At 39.6% G+C, this 13,464-nt stretch overlaps 1 protein-coding gene and 1 long non-coding RNA gene across 3 annotated transcripts in view; both read left to right on the top strand.

Moving 5' to 3' along the window:
• Window positions 1-13,464, top strand: part of LOC114658069 (fatty acyl-CoA hydrolase precursor, medium chain-like) — a 169,105-nt gene that overhangs the window by 41,682 nt on the left and 113,959 nt on the right. The window lies entirely within an intron of this gene.
• On the top strand, window positions 7,466-9,352 carry LOC127529072 (uncharacterized). Its single transcript, XR_007935738.1, has 2 exons — window positions 7,466-8,743; window positions 8,780-9,352. It is a non-coding gene; the product is annotated as an uncharacterized LOC127529072 (long non-coding RNA).

The raw sequence follows: 13,464 nt of genomic DNA, 5'->3' as shown, positions 1-13,464 counted from the left end.
GTTAGGCACACCCATCACTTTTCAGGGAATGTCCAAACATACCACCCCCCTGAGTTTTGGCTGGCTGGCTTACTATTATTACAATCATCTAGTGTTTGGTTTATTTTCTCTCTGTGATGGTGTGGATTAGCTCCACACTCCCAGTTCTTCTAGGGAGCCCCTTGAACCTGCAATCACCAAAAATGTACCCAAGGGATGAGCCTATCAAATGAGAACACTCACACAAAGCAATTGATAGGTGCATAAAGTGCTACAGTCTTTTTATTAAAACCAGCAAAAAACACGCTGTGTTCAAAAGGTGCAGTGCGTCATCAGTCAATAAATAAATAATCCATAAAATCAAAGTCAAATAAATAATCTTTTAAAAGCAAGGTTAAAAAAAACATGTCAGGCATCTTAGTTTTAAAAATGGAGTCTGCCCGGATGCATCCCTTTGAAAGCGTATGTCTCCTCAGCTAATCCAAAGTGGGTCATTTCATCTGAGGAGATGACTAAATCACAGTTCAGAACCCCTTCTGCGCTTTCTCCTAGGCTCAGACCCCTGCAGCCTTCTATGGCTCCAGCAGGGCACTACGCTGAGCCTCCAACTCCCACTGCTTCTCTCCCAGCCTTATGCGGAGTCACTTCAACCAATCAGCATATCAACCACTTCAACTCCAAGATTGCTCAGCTGGTGTGACTTCCTTCTGCTCCATTTGGGACATCCTTCCGGCTGCCTGCCTTTTCTCTCTTGCTCACTTGCACCAACACTCTCCCATTTTCCTGCCTGCTTCTCTCTCTCTTCTTTAACCTCTTTTCTTTCTTTTTTTTTTCTTTTCCTTTTTCTCCCCGATCAGCCTTCCTTTGCCAATGTGAGCACAACATCTCACTTGCGCACCTCAGAAAACCAATAAGCAATTGAGACAGACCACATTTTCATGTGCAGGTACGTCTCACTCCAATTACCTCACCAACCTCCTGCATCTGCATGAGGATGTACACCCACAGAGGTTGAGCTGGCCATTCACTTACTTGTTTATTTAAAACAGGCTCCTGATTGTCAAGCTGCGGACCCACCAATTCACATACCTCCCCACTTAAGCCTCCAGTTACACACCTCAACTTTTCCAATGCAACAGGTGATATAGGTCTTCATCATGGCCCCACACTGAGCTAAAAGCAACCAGTAATAATAATAATTCTTTACATTTATATTGCACTTTACTCACTACTCAAACCGCTTTGCAAATTCCATGATGGGAGGAACCAGAATACAAACCCTTGATCTCCTTATTGCAAGGTAGCAGCTCAACCATTACACCACCTACATAGGTATAAAGCTAATGATGCAAAAGCAACAGACGTCACCATGAAAAAGGTACAAATTGTGTCTAGTTAGCTACAAACCAATTCATGCTTGATTTTTTAAAAAATTTTCATCTCCCTGGTTTCTTTCTATTGTGAAGTCTGTGAAACATTTCACAAAAAAGGCTAAGCTAAAAGTCAACACAGAAATGTACAGTCCAAAGTCGGCAGCGCTGATTTTTTGGCACATTCGGACAGGGTAATCAACATAGTTCTTCAGTTCAAAGTCTTTAGATTCTTATTTGCTTGACTCCTCCACCTACACTATTATAACATTGTCTCAGCTCATATATTAAATCCAATAATAAAGCCACAAATCAATTCTAATTCACATTGAGTCACTTCCCACCAGTCTGCCTGTGTGTCTTCAGAGCTTGCCAGTCCCAGTCTGGAGGACCCCTGTGGCTGCAGGTTTTTGTTCCAAACAGTTTGATGACCATTGAGTTATTTTATCTCTAATTTCATCTCATTGTTTAATTACATCTTTTTTTCATTGTGCATTTAGAAAAAAACAGTAGAATTAAATTTACATTTAAAAGAAATTTGGAAATCTATATATTTTTACCAAGTTTTAAGATTTTAACTCACTAATAATCCATCTTTTTCTTATGAGTGAATGAGTAACAAAACAAACATTTATATATGTTGAATGGGGATCATGTAGTGTTTTTTTTGTCTTGGTTGTTAAGATTTCCATTAAGATTGGTCTGCGTTTCCAAATACTGTATTCTGGTAATTTAAGCTGTTATTTCCTACTGACGTTGAAGTAGCTGCAGCCTTTCAGCATTTAGTCTATTCCTACTAGGCAAACTAGTCAAAAAAAGATAAAAGAGTGAAGAATTTTAGACTATGGCAAAATCCAAAAATTTCTAAATTTCTTTTGAAAGTAAATCTCACCCTACTATTGTTTTCCTAATGCAGATTCAGAGGAGAAAAAAGACAAGCTAATTAAACAAAGAGATAATTTAGGAAAAACAGAAGTCACTACACTGGCTTCATGTAGTGGTATGTATTAAGTTCAAATCCTTAATGCTTGCCTACAGAGTGGTAAGTGGATCAGAACCTATATATATATATATATATATATATATATATATATATATAGACACTTGTGAGGCCCTATGCTTCTTCTCAACCACTCAGGTCTTTTGTTGAACTGCATCTGGTGATGTCATCTCTACGTCATATTAAATCTCAGACCATCTCATGTGTAGCTTCAGGCTGGTGGAATGAGCTCTGACTCCCTCAATGTGCTTAAGGAGTGTTTGAAGATTCCCTTTCTGATGAATTTATGTTTGGGAATTGTAATTTGCTTTAATTTTTTTGTTGAGCTCTTCACTTGTGGTAATCAGTTTTGTACCTGTGATAGTATAGGTTGGCCCCATACTATTGGGTCCTTCCAGGGAGCCTCTACAACCAACTACCACTGATAACATACCCCAGAGATGAGCCTGCGAATGAGAACATAATACACAAACATTGCAAGGTGCTGGTGCAAAAATGCTTCTGTGCTTTTATTAACAATTAGCAATTCAAAAACAAAATGTTCAAAAGAGTCATGCAAGAGTTCCAACAGTCAATAAATAAATAATCGATAAAAACAAGATGAAAGAGAAGGTCAAAATTCTATAAATATCCATTAAAACTGGAGATTAAACCAGAGACAGTCCACTGTTCCTTAAAACTCACATGTCCCAATGCTGCCTTCTAACAGCCAATGTCTCCTCAGCTTACCCTGCACGGGATCTAGCAACTGAGGAGATGCCCATCTGACAGGTGTAGTCAATCATCCTACCTATGTTCTGTTCCCTGCTGCCCTTCCATCGGCTTGCGCAGGGCAATCCATCGAGTCACACATGCCTTTACCTCTGCTCACACTACCTGACATTCATTCCACTGGATCATCCTTCCTTGAGCTTCATGCTCCTTGCTCTGAGGCTCCATTCCCAACCGCCTTTCTCAATTCTATCCAGTATGGGTTGTCCATCTCTCTCTCTCCTGTGTCTCTTCACATTTTTTGCCCATTCATTTTAAGCTTTACATTTATTTTCTTAGAAGAAGCTTTTATCCAAAGCAACTTACTAGAGAGGCGTGTAAAACGTGTTCCTAAATTATTCCAGACTGATGTTACTCAATTATGTTCTCCTGTTTTTTAATTTGCTTTGGATAAAAGTATCTTCTAAGAAAATAATGTGTGTCTACTAGGACTAGGTGTTTTAATCCCTTTGTAATCTGGACAGCATTGATTTCTTAGGTAGGACTGGAGGTGTCCTCATGGGTTTTCATCTGGCAGTGTTACTGCCTCCAGTACAACACATCATCAGTTGTATACCCCGGGGTCATTGGGTGTTTCAGCCTTTATCACAATACACCCTCGGCCGAGGATGGTCCACCACAGGCTGATCAGACCTGGGTGTGTGCTGCGCTGGAGGCTCCATGAGCAGCCCATATGGTCTCATTCTGCTTCAGCCACAACCAATGGCTGCTTCTTATGGCGGTATCTGCCAGCTCCTTTATGATCTTCCGCTGAGTCTGCCCACTGATTCCTACCTCCTTCAGTAGCCTTGTGGTGGAACTAGCTACGAAACCCCTGCAGCCCACCTCCACTGGATGCACAGACACTTTCCAGCCCCGGTCCTCCGCTTCATCTGCCAAGTTTGTATATCGCAGCTTTTTCCTTTCGAATGCCTCATCGATGGCTTCCTCCCATGGGATTTTCGAAAGAAAATGACTCGCTAATCAATAAACTATTTAGAACAAAAACCTGTAGCTGCAGGGCTTTTCCAGAACTGAGATTACAAACCATTGCTCTAAAGGCAATCTTACAAATAATTTTGACCTTAAATGATGAGACAATGACTCACTATATGATATGACCCAGTTGTCATCCTGATGGCCTAGTTCAGTATTACAAGGATTTTTACTAATCTGCCTAACTTCACAGTTCTCTAGTGATCCTCAGCACAAGCCTGTGTAAACACTGCATTTGCACTTTTCTGTTTATTAAATACATGCTGATATTAAAGGCAAAAAGTAATATTGTGCTCAAACAGTAACTGTTTATTCACAGTCAATGGAAAACATTTTTAATTCAAAGCAAATTCTTTATAAATATGAATTTATATTGTTTATAAGATGCACAGAGTCACTGAGTGGTGAATGCTGTAGGACAAAGTGGACATTGTCCATTCTGCTAGTCTTTTGTGGCATACCAGGGGCTTCATGTATAATGGCATGCATAGAATTCACACTAAAACATGGTGTATGGACAAAACTGGAAATGTGCGCATGCTCAAAAAAATCCAGATGCATAAAACTGTGTGTATGCTAAGTTGCCCACACTTCCCCTTTATAATTCCCAATGAACGTGAAATTTAACGCACATACAGCCCACCCTGACTGGTTGAATATGCAAATCAATATAAATAACCCCTTCCTTTCAGTGCTTTGTTAAAAGACAATGGTAAAAACACATGGAAAAAAGAAGAATTTCAGTGAATGCGAAATAGAAGCAAGTAAAAATGTACTATCTGTTGGCTTAAGCAGTGGTATAAGAAATAAAAGGAAAGTGATGGAATGATACAGAGTGGCAAAGACACTCGAAAGTTAAAGTTCAGAAAGTCGCACAGAACCCAAAATAAAAAAGTAGTGGTCAGATATCAAAGTCGCCGTTAAAAGGCAAGTCTCAGCCCACCTTCTGCATATTCTTTTTCAGACAATATTACAAAAGCTGACCCCCATGCCGAGAACACAATGATGGTGCTGCTGTGCCCAGCACATATTTGGAATCTGGCTGCACTCACAGTTCTGCCTCTGGTGGACACTGTGCTGGAGTCACAAAATGCAACAGTGGATGCTGTAGGAGATATGGCCAATGAATGAAGGAATATAAGGGTTGTACTATGTGATATTGACTACAGTTTAAATGAATTGGTTAAAATATAAATGCTGCATTACCTGTTTTTACATTGTGTTAATTATATTCCAACGAAGTTGTAATGCCGTCTGATTTGGCTGATCATTTTGTGGGTGAGGGTCAGGTCCATCATACTGCATCTCTTCAGGTATTGCCAGCCATGACTGTGTGCCACATTATGCAGCACGCTTCATGCCTACACAATGTGAAACATTTTCTGTGGACTATAGAGCAGCACATTAATAAAGTGGAAATGCTTGCTGTGTATACAAACAAATTAATTATCTGAAGGCGCCTTTATAGTATAGCATTGGGACCAAGTGCCACAATGGATCGATTTTCTGCTCTTTACATGGCTCTTTGAGGTGACGCTATCTTTAAAAGGACTGCTCATCTTTGCCGCACTAGTTGGAAAAACTGTGTGGAACTGCTGTTTTTATAGGTTCTCCTGCTATAAATGATGTAATGACAGCTCATTCTTTCAGTGATTCATTTCCGGCTGATGTAACTTGTCAAGTGCCATTGCAATAGAAATGTGCATGCAGCAGACCACTCCGATTACATTTGGAAAACTGGACCTTGCTGCGATATTGCGCTTTTATGTTTGCCATATCAACCACAGTGTAAGGAAATCTTATCTATCTGGATGACAAACGGATAATACCAACCTATACAGCTAGCATAGCACACCTCAGTGATATTTTTGAAATACCCAGTCATCAGCAATTTCATGTTGAAAAGCTCCTGTGGCTAAAAACCCGAGGGTGGACAGAACTTGCAAAGGAGCAGGGAGAGCACAATTCCTCAAAATCTGCCTTTGTAAAGCCAGCACCAGTTCAGCACACAGCTCCAAGAGGCTAGCTCTTGGAAATCGAAATCAACTTAAAAGCCAGTCATCATTGCTTTCTTCTAATTCTTCCATTTGCAATGTCTTCTAACAACACTAAAGCAGCTATTGTATTTGGAATAGTTTGGCCATTTCATGCACCATTCCATTGTCACAAAATTATTACAATCAGGTGAATTCAATTTGGCCCTGCGGTGGGCTGGCACCATGCCACGGGGTTTGTTTCCTGCCTTGTGCCCTGTGTTGGCTGGGATTGGCTCCAGCAGACCCCCGTGACCCTGTAGTTAGGATATAGCGGGTTGGACAATGACTGACTGACTAAATTAAATTTGTAAATGATGTGCAATTAATTTCGGTGTATTTGATAAAGAAAGGGAGACCACACACAAACAGTAGCACTGTTTTGACGCTGGGTGCCTCTAGTTTGCAAAGCCGACCAGAAACTTGCATATGCACAATGTGAGGCTGCTGTGAAAATCAGGGACATGCGGTCAGGGGAGGCAGGTGAGGAAGAGCCTCACCTGTTATTATGAAAAGTAAAAAAACTAATAATCATAACATGAAATAAATTTGTCCATTGGTCTGTGCTATAAATTTGTCTTCTGTATGATTCCAGAAATTTTTATCATTTTATAGACAAAATCGCTGAATTTGCACAGTTCCTGTTCAAATACAGGGGAGAAACATGAGGTACTTCAGTAACAAGCAGAGCCTCACCTCGGACTGTGCTGTCCCTCACACACTGGGGTTGATGGATGCAATTGGCGTGTGGCTGTTGATGTTTGCACACACATTTATTATACACCCTGATTATACACAGTTTGGCTAATATCTTTAATGAATGTGTGTGACATATTTACTTTTGCTGATCGAACATAAAACCGCAGTGAAAAGGCACAAGGTGAGGCTGATAGTACTATGCCACAGAGAAGGGGGTGGATGTGAGCCCAACAGGTGCTCATTGCTGCTGTTCTTCTGCGCAGAGGCTGTAGGCGCCAATAAGTTGTCAATATCAGAAAGTCAAGTGCACTGCAGCAGTCCATTTATTTTAATTTTTTGTTCAGACTGACTGCCACAATGAAAGATTAAGACTTTTAAAACTAAAGGAATATAAGGAGGACTTTTACAAGAGAGCGACAGAGATTTTCGTGGAGAAGTATAGGCACATAGACTTCATTTACAAATAAAGGTAAGACCATAAACGGTTTTCAATTTTGTCAAAAATCCAATTTGACAAGCTAAACAGTGAACCACTCTCAAGGCTGAGAAGCAGCCATCATGTCAAGAAGGAAACTTCAGCATCTAAACTCTTCTGCCAGAAAGAGTAATGTTTTTCCCTAAGTTGCAGATGGCAATCAGTGAGTTCTACATACTAATTAACAAACTTATGACATTTACTTTGAAAATAACCTATTTTCTGTATCCGCTTGTATGGTTAAGGCCAGTTATTGTTGTAGCCTATTACAGCATCATTGAGAGGTAGGAAGAGAAACTGACCCTGGATGGTTGGCATGAATTGCACTAATACTGGGCCAGTTTACATTCACCTAATCCAACATGCAGTTTTCTTTCAGAAACAGATAGAAATACCTCAAAAGCATCTAGAGAATATGTACCACTTCACAGAAAGTAGCAAGTATGGATTCATGAATTTCCAGTACCATTATGCTACCTTGGAAAGTACTTCTTACTCTAGTTTCCTTTTCTAAAATGTGTAATAGTGTAATTTAAAGTATTTGTGGAGTCAGTTGTAATGGGGTGTCTCACTGTCATGAGGTTGCCAAGGGTACAGGCACTATAAGGATGGTACTAGGTGAGGTTGAGTTCCACAGTCGATGTCCAAGAAAAAAGACAGAGAACCACAACGGCAGTTGAAGATGCCTTGTATGTTGTGCTGTATGTTTATAATGGCCATTAGACAGGAGGTGTGAAAGAGAAATGGCCTAGGCCAAAGCACACAATGCAGCCCAAGCACTTAGGAGAGAAGGCTACATAGCAATTGGCAGGGCCATCTGGACATCTGACCAGAGAGAGACAGTGAAGCCAAGGAGTAGATATTACATGTGGAAACATTGCAGGGCTGCTAGAGCCCCCACAATCTCAGAGAAACATACCTGGGCCTGAGTTGGGAGGTCACCTTAGAGACCTACATGTGGTTTAAGGCTGTCTCACTGCCAGAGGTCCTTTGAGAGAAGAATTGGAAAGAGACTGAGCAAACACGAGTGAGGAAAAGAGGACAGGGTCTGGAGAGAGTATGGCTGAAGAGCTGAAGGAGGAAATGCCTTGTTGTAGTACTGAGGTGGGCAAAGCACGCCACCAAACAGGCAGAGTTTCAAGATGTGTATATTCAGGACCAGTGAGGCAGCAGGTTTGTTTTGTACTTTGCTTTGCCCCTGTGTTCATTCTTACCTGTGGTTATGGTTACTAATAATAATGCTATATTTGTATACCTTCTGCCTTCTTGGTATATTTGTAGTTATACACATTATATAAATCTTTGGCAATGTTATTCGTTCAGTTCATATTGTTTCTTGTTTTATGGGTATAGCTATTGAGGATCTCGCTAAAGTGAACTGCATCTTAAGAAAAGGAGTGCACTTTGTATTTTGGTTAGGTCTAAGGCTGGGTAAGAGGTAGTCCCGAAATAAATAATTTTGAATCCTGTAGCTCAGTGCAAAAACAAAGATTACAATTATTCTGCTGTGTTTACCACATCCATCAATTCTTAATACATATGTGATAAAGAATTTCTAAATCTTGTAACAGATTGAGCTGAGACATGTACTGTACTCACATGTATTTGGAAATATGTTAAATGTGATGGAAATTTTCACAAGAATTTTAAATGTTGTAGGTGCCAGAGGGAGCATATGGAATGTATTTATTTTGAATAGAAAAATGCCTTCTCACCTCAATAAAAAAACTAAACAATCAGCATTTTGGGTCAGTTTGTATTTAAGGCAATGTAATGCCTGCTTAACATGTTTTGTTTGTCTTTATTTGCAATAAGAATTTAAAGTAAAACTTTTAATTGCTTTTAGTGCAGATCAAGCAGTAAATCAACAACAATATCACATCTCTACTACAACTGCAATCGAAAATGTTCCACAACAACAAGAACTGAGAAGATGAAATGTTACAAATTGTAATTCAATTTCTACCTCATTCCTGTGGGTCTAATGAAAACATCTATTTGGTCCACTAATAACAAACAGCATATCCAACCAGTGAAATTAAGTTCTTTACACTTCTACAAAAATGAAATTTTCTGAAGTTTTTTTTACCATTTTTATTAAGTACTGATTTTTCACTTGATACTTGTTTGCCTGATTTAAATACAGGACTGAATGAAGAGACTTTGGTATTCCTTATTCCCACTGAAAAGTAACTGCTCAGCATACATTATTTCAGCCAGAAGAAGAACTAAATTGCACCCCAGCATAAAGGCAGGCTATTGGCATGCATATTGACTTCCTGGAAACTCGCTGGGAAGGGACATATTGAAGCAGGTGTAAATAAAATTAAATGAAATTATGTTACATATTTTAATACATTCCTGTTTATTATGGAGCTGGTGACATGTTGCATGTTGGTTGGACACATAAGTAAGCATCTCACCATACTCTGTACTTCTATAATTACAATCAATTGGCTCCCTATCAGAGTTGGATCTTGCTTTGTGCTCCACTTTTCTTAAAAAGTTCAGATTCCTCCATGGAAAAAATCACTTAAAAAGCAGAGATTTGTGCTCATTGTCCAAAGATTATTTTGCTTTTAAATGGATGGAAAAATTTCAACCTTGATTTACTTTAATTGTACTGTGTAGAAAATTTTCTTCGTAATAAAAAATAAGCTTCACCAGAAAGAAGCTTTGGGGACCGTCCCCGTATATTGTCCACCGGACAAAAGAAAAACACAAAAAAGAAAACATTGAATGATCAAAAGCAAGTATTATTTGGCAGTTGACAAAGTACAGTGATCAAAATGGCGTTTATATACAGTAAATGATATTGAAGACAGGAAGTGGTTGGCAGAATGTGACATTGAAACAGGGAGACTGAAGTGACGTCATCTTGACGGAAACCAGAAGTGATGTCATCAGTAGTGGCTGGAAGTAACGTCATGGATAGCGCTGGATAGATCCTCACAGGTGGCGCAGTGGTAGTGCTGCTGATTTCCAGTAAGGAGATTGTGGGTTTGCTTCCCGGGTCATCCATGTGTGGAGAGCGCTTTGAGTAGTGAGAAAAGCGCTATATAAATGTAAAGAATTATTATTATTATTATCATTAAGTGACGTCTCGGAGACCATTTTGGAACCCGAAAGTGAGTCGTTTTATTTTTCCTCGGTTTTCCTGCTGAGAAATTGAGAGATTTGGGTAAGTACCATGTGACAACCCCTTGTCTCGTGATGTTTCACTCATCTTTAGGCCTTTTGATTGCCTCCTAAATGCTTATGTGTGACAACTGCTACTTCTACTACTGTACTGCATGACCTCTCCATCGAATTACAGACCAAGTCACAAACAAAATGAATCTTTGGTTGAACTACTTTTCCTTACTCAGGGAAGGTCACAAATTCAGAGAAAAGAAATGATAATCAGCTCTGGAAGAACGACCTTCTACTTCAGCTCAAGCAGCAGTATATTATTCACAGACAAGGAGTAAATTCAAGGTGTCACCGTACTTTGATTGTAATAAATATTACCTTAATGGCTCAGGTAGAATTCAACAAGTTAAATATAGGCAGGATTATGAAGTGGATTAAGAAGAAAGCTGTGCACATTTGAATAAACCTGATATTTGTAACTTAAAGAAGGCTCTGCAGCATTTACAAAGAGCCTCATCTTACCAGAGTGCTGTGTGAATCAGTATTCTGATGACAGTAGTTGACCCAGAAATTACAAGCTTTGATCAGCAAGCTGGGCGTCATAAGGTCATCACACATGTTATGAAGATACTACTCCATAATGCTTGGTATTACATTGAGGCTTATGCCATACTGGATGATAGTTCAGAGGGAGCAGTTATCCCACCTGCAGCTGTCCAGGCCTAAAGTTGAACAAGATGAAAGAGATGTTGACTGGTCAGACAATTAGATAGGACCTAGTGCAGGACTAGTTATACATATGTCAGTTTTGACATCTCTTCAGTAGCAGAGCCCCAAAGAAAATACAAGGACAGTCACACTTGATATTTTGCTCTCTGACCTAAGTTTGCTGCAGCCACCTGCAATACTGGGAAGAAGAATATCACATTTATGTATTGTATTGTTTTGTAACTGCTTTTTTATTATCATTGTACAGCACTTGGAGTTAATGTCATGTCTGAAAATGTGCTTAGTAAATGTTGTTGTTTTTGTTACTGATGGACAACCAGTGCCACCACCAGCTAAACTGGGGCATTAAGTGGAACCTTCTTTTTGGACTCCTCTCCTCAATTGCTTTTGGCAAAGTGAGGTCTGTGGCTGATTTGCATGTTTTAAATAAATAATCGCCAGACTTGTATTTTCAGGTGGGGGCGTGGTATCGCGGCAAGAGTGGTTCCCGTGAGCCGCTGTGTCACATTCCTGCTTTAAAAGGGAATCAGAAGTGTAGGAATGGGAAAAGAATCAAAAGAAAAAGTCAGCTTGGAAGAAAGAAAGAAAGAAAGAAAGAAAGAAAGAAAGAAAGAAAGAAAGAAAGAAAGAAAGAAAGAAAGAAAGAAAGAAAGATGGATGGACGGACGGACGGAGAGAGAGAGAGAGAGAGGCAGGAGCAAGGGTGAGATCTGGTGCAATTGAACGCATAAAAGATGGAGAAGGCAGACAGCCAGAAGGGGCTGGTGGCCACTCCAGCTGAGTGACCTGGGATCTGAAGTGGCCAAAGCACTTCTCAGTTCTCACTTCTCAGTGCTCTCTCACCAGAGAGTGGCAGCATGGCTGCAGGGGGATGAGAGACGTTCTGTGGGTGGTTCCATGGACCACAGAAATGCAAGTGTGGTAGCAGGAATTGGAGGCTCAATGGGGTGTCCTACCTAGAGCCAGAAAGGGCTATAAGGGCCCTGAGCCTAGAAGCATCACTGAAGGTGGGCTAGCCTGTTAGACAGGCACCTCCTTGGCTGCAAGAGCCTATATTGAGCTAAGCCACGGAGACGTCAATTTTAAGGACTGCACCAGGACCCATGGCTTTTAAAGATTGCCTCCTGCCTGTGTTTTAATGGATTATTTTTATGATGGGATCTTAACCTCCACATCTCACCTGCTTTTATGGTGTTATTTATTTCATTTTTGAGCACTGCATTGTAATAAAAGTACTTTACCACTTTTCACCATTCCCTTACTTGGTGTGTTTGTCCTCATCTGCTCAGCTCATCTCGGTCATGACTATCAATGGTATTGGGTTCAAGAGGCTCCCAAAATGGAAGAGGAAGCATGGAGCCAACCTGCACCTCCATGAATCCACTACATTAATATTTCTTCCAACAACTTTAATGTCAACAATAAATAAACAAAGAAGTACACTTCATAACCTTAAATGTAACATTTTGATTTGTTCCTCTGTAAGTGAAGACCCAATTAGCAATAATAATGAAAAAACATTACTAATATAGGAATAATAATAAAATAAAAACGACTACTGAATGAGCATAATAAACTTACTTAAAGCAGTATGTACAGAGTCAAAGTGAAGCTGAATATTTAGATATTTAAAAAAATAAACACGTGAATGTATTACCTAGATTTAACAAATTTATTTAAACTTCATGTTGTCCTTCCAATGACAGCAGATAGCAATACTGCATTAACTGAATTAGTAATATCAGCTGCCAATAAAGTTAACCTGAATTAATAACTCTTTATGTATATCAAAATTGCTTGCATGATACTTTCCCACAATTTAGCCATTAGTAAACAAGAGAGCCTGTGTGTTGGTGAAATTTACAAACCTGTCATTAATGCAACAACACTCGGAGCACTTCATACATCGACTAACGTTAGCAACCTTTAACATTGTTTAGAGGTCTATATGGTGGTAATAAATAATGCTCCGCCATGTGTCAACTAGGTACTGTAACATCAGATAATATCTGTTAATCACCCACTATCAAAATTTTTACACACAATGCTATTGTTGCCCCATTGTTACTTCAGTAAACTGCTAACTTTAGTGTAGTGGAAACAGATGTCACATTAGCTACCTGGAAGTTGGACACATTTAGATTTCTAAACACACCTGCAAGTGCACCACAAGTTGCTTCTTCGTGCTTTCATTTTATTTCTTTTCTGTGCTGCTGACTGGTGTTGACTTGAAACCATCTCTCTGCTTGTTAATGGAAATTTATTACAACTGGTGAATTTCAACGGTATTGATTTGACGAT

This window comes from Erpetoichthys calabaricus, chromosome 9 (genome assembly GCF_900747795.2).
Source record: "Erpetoichthys calabaricus chromosome 9, fErpCal1.3, whole genome shotgun sequence".
Taxonomy (NCBI): domain Eukaryota; kingdom Metazoa; phylum Chordata; class Cladistia; order Polypteriformes; family Polypteridae; genus Erpetoichthys; species Erpetoichthys calabaricus.
Note: the sequence above shows the minus strand (reverse complement) of the source record. Positions and strands in the feature narration are given on the sequence as shown.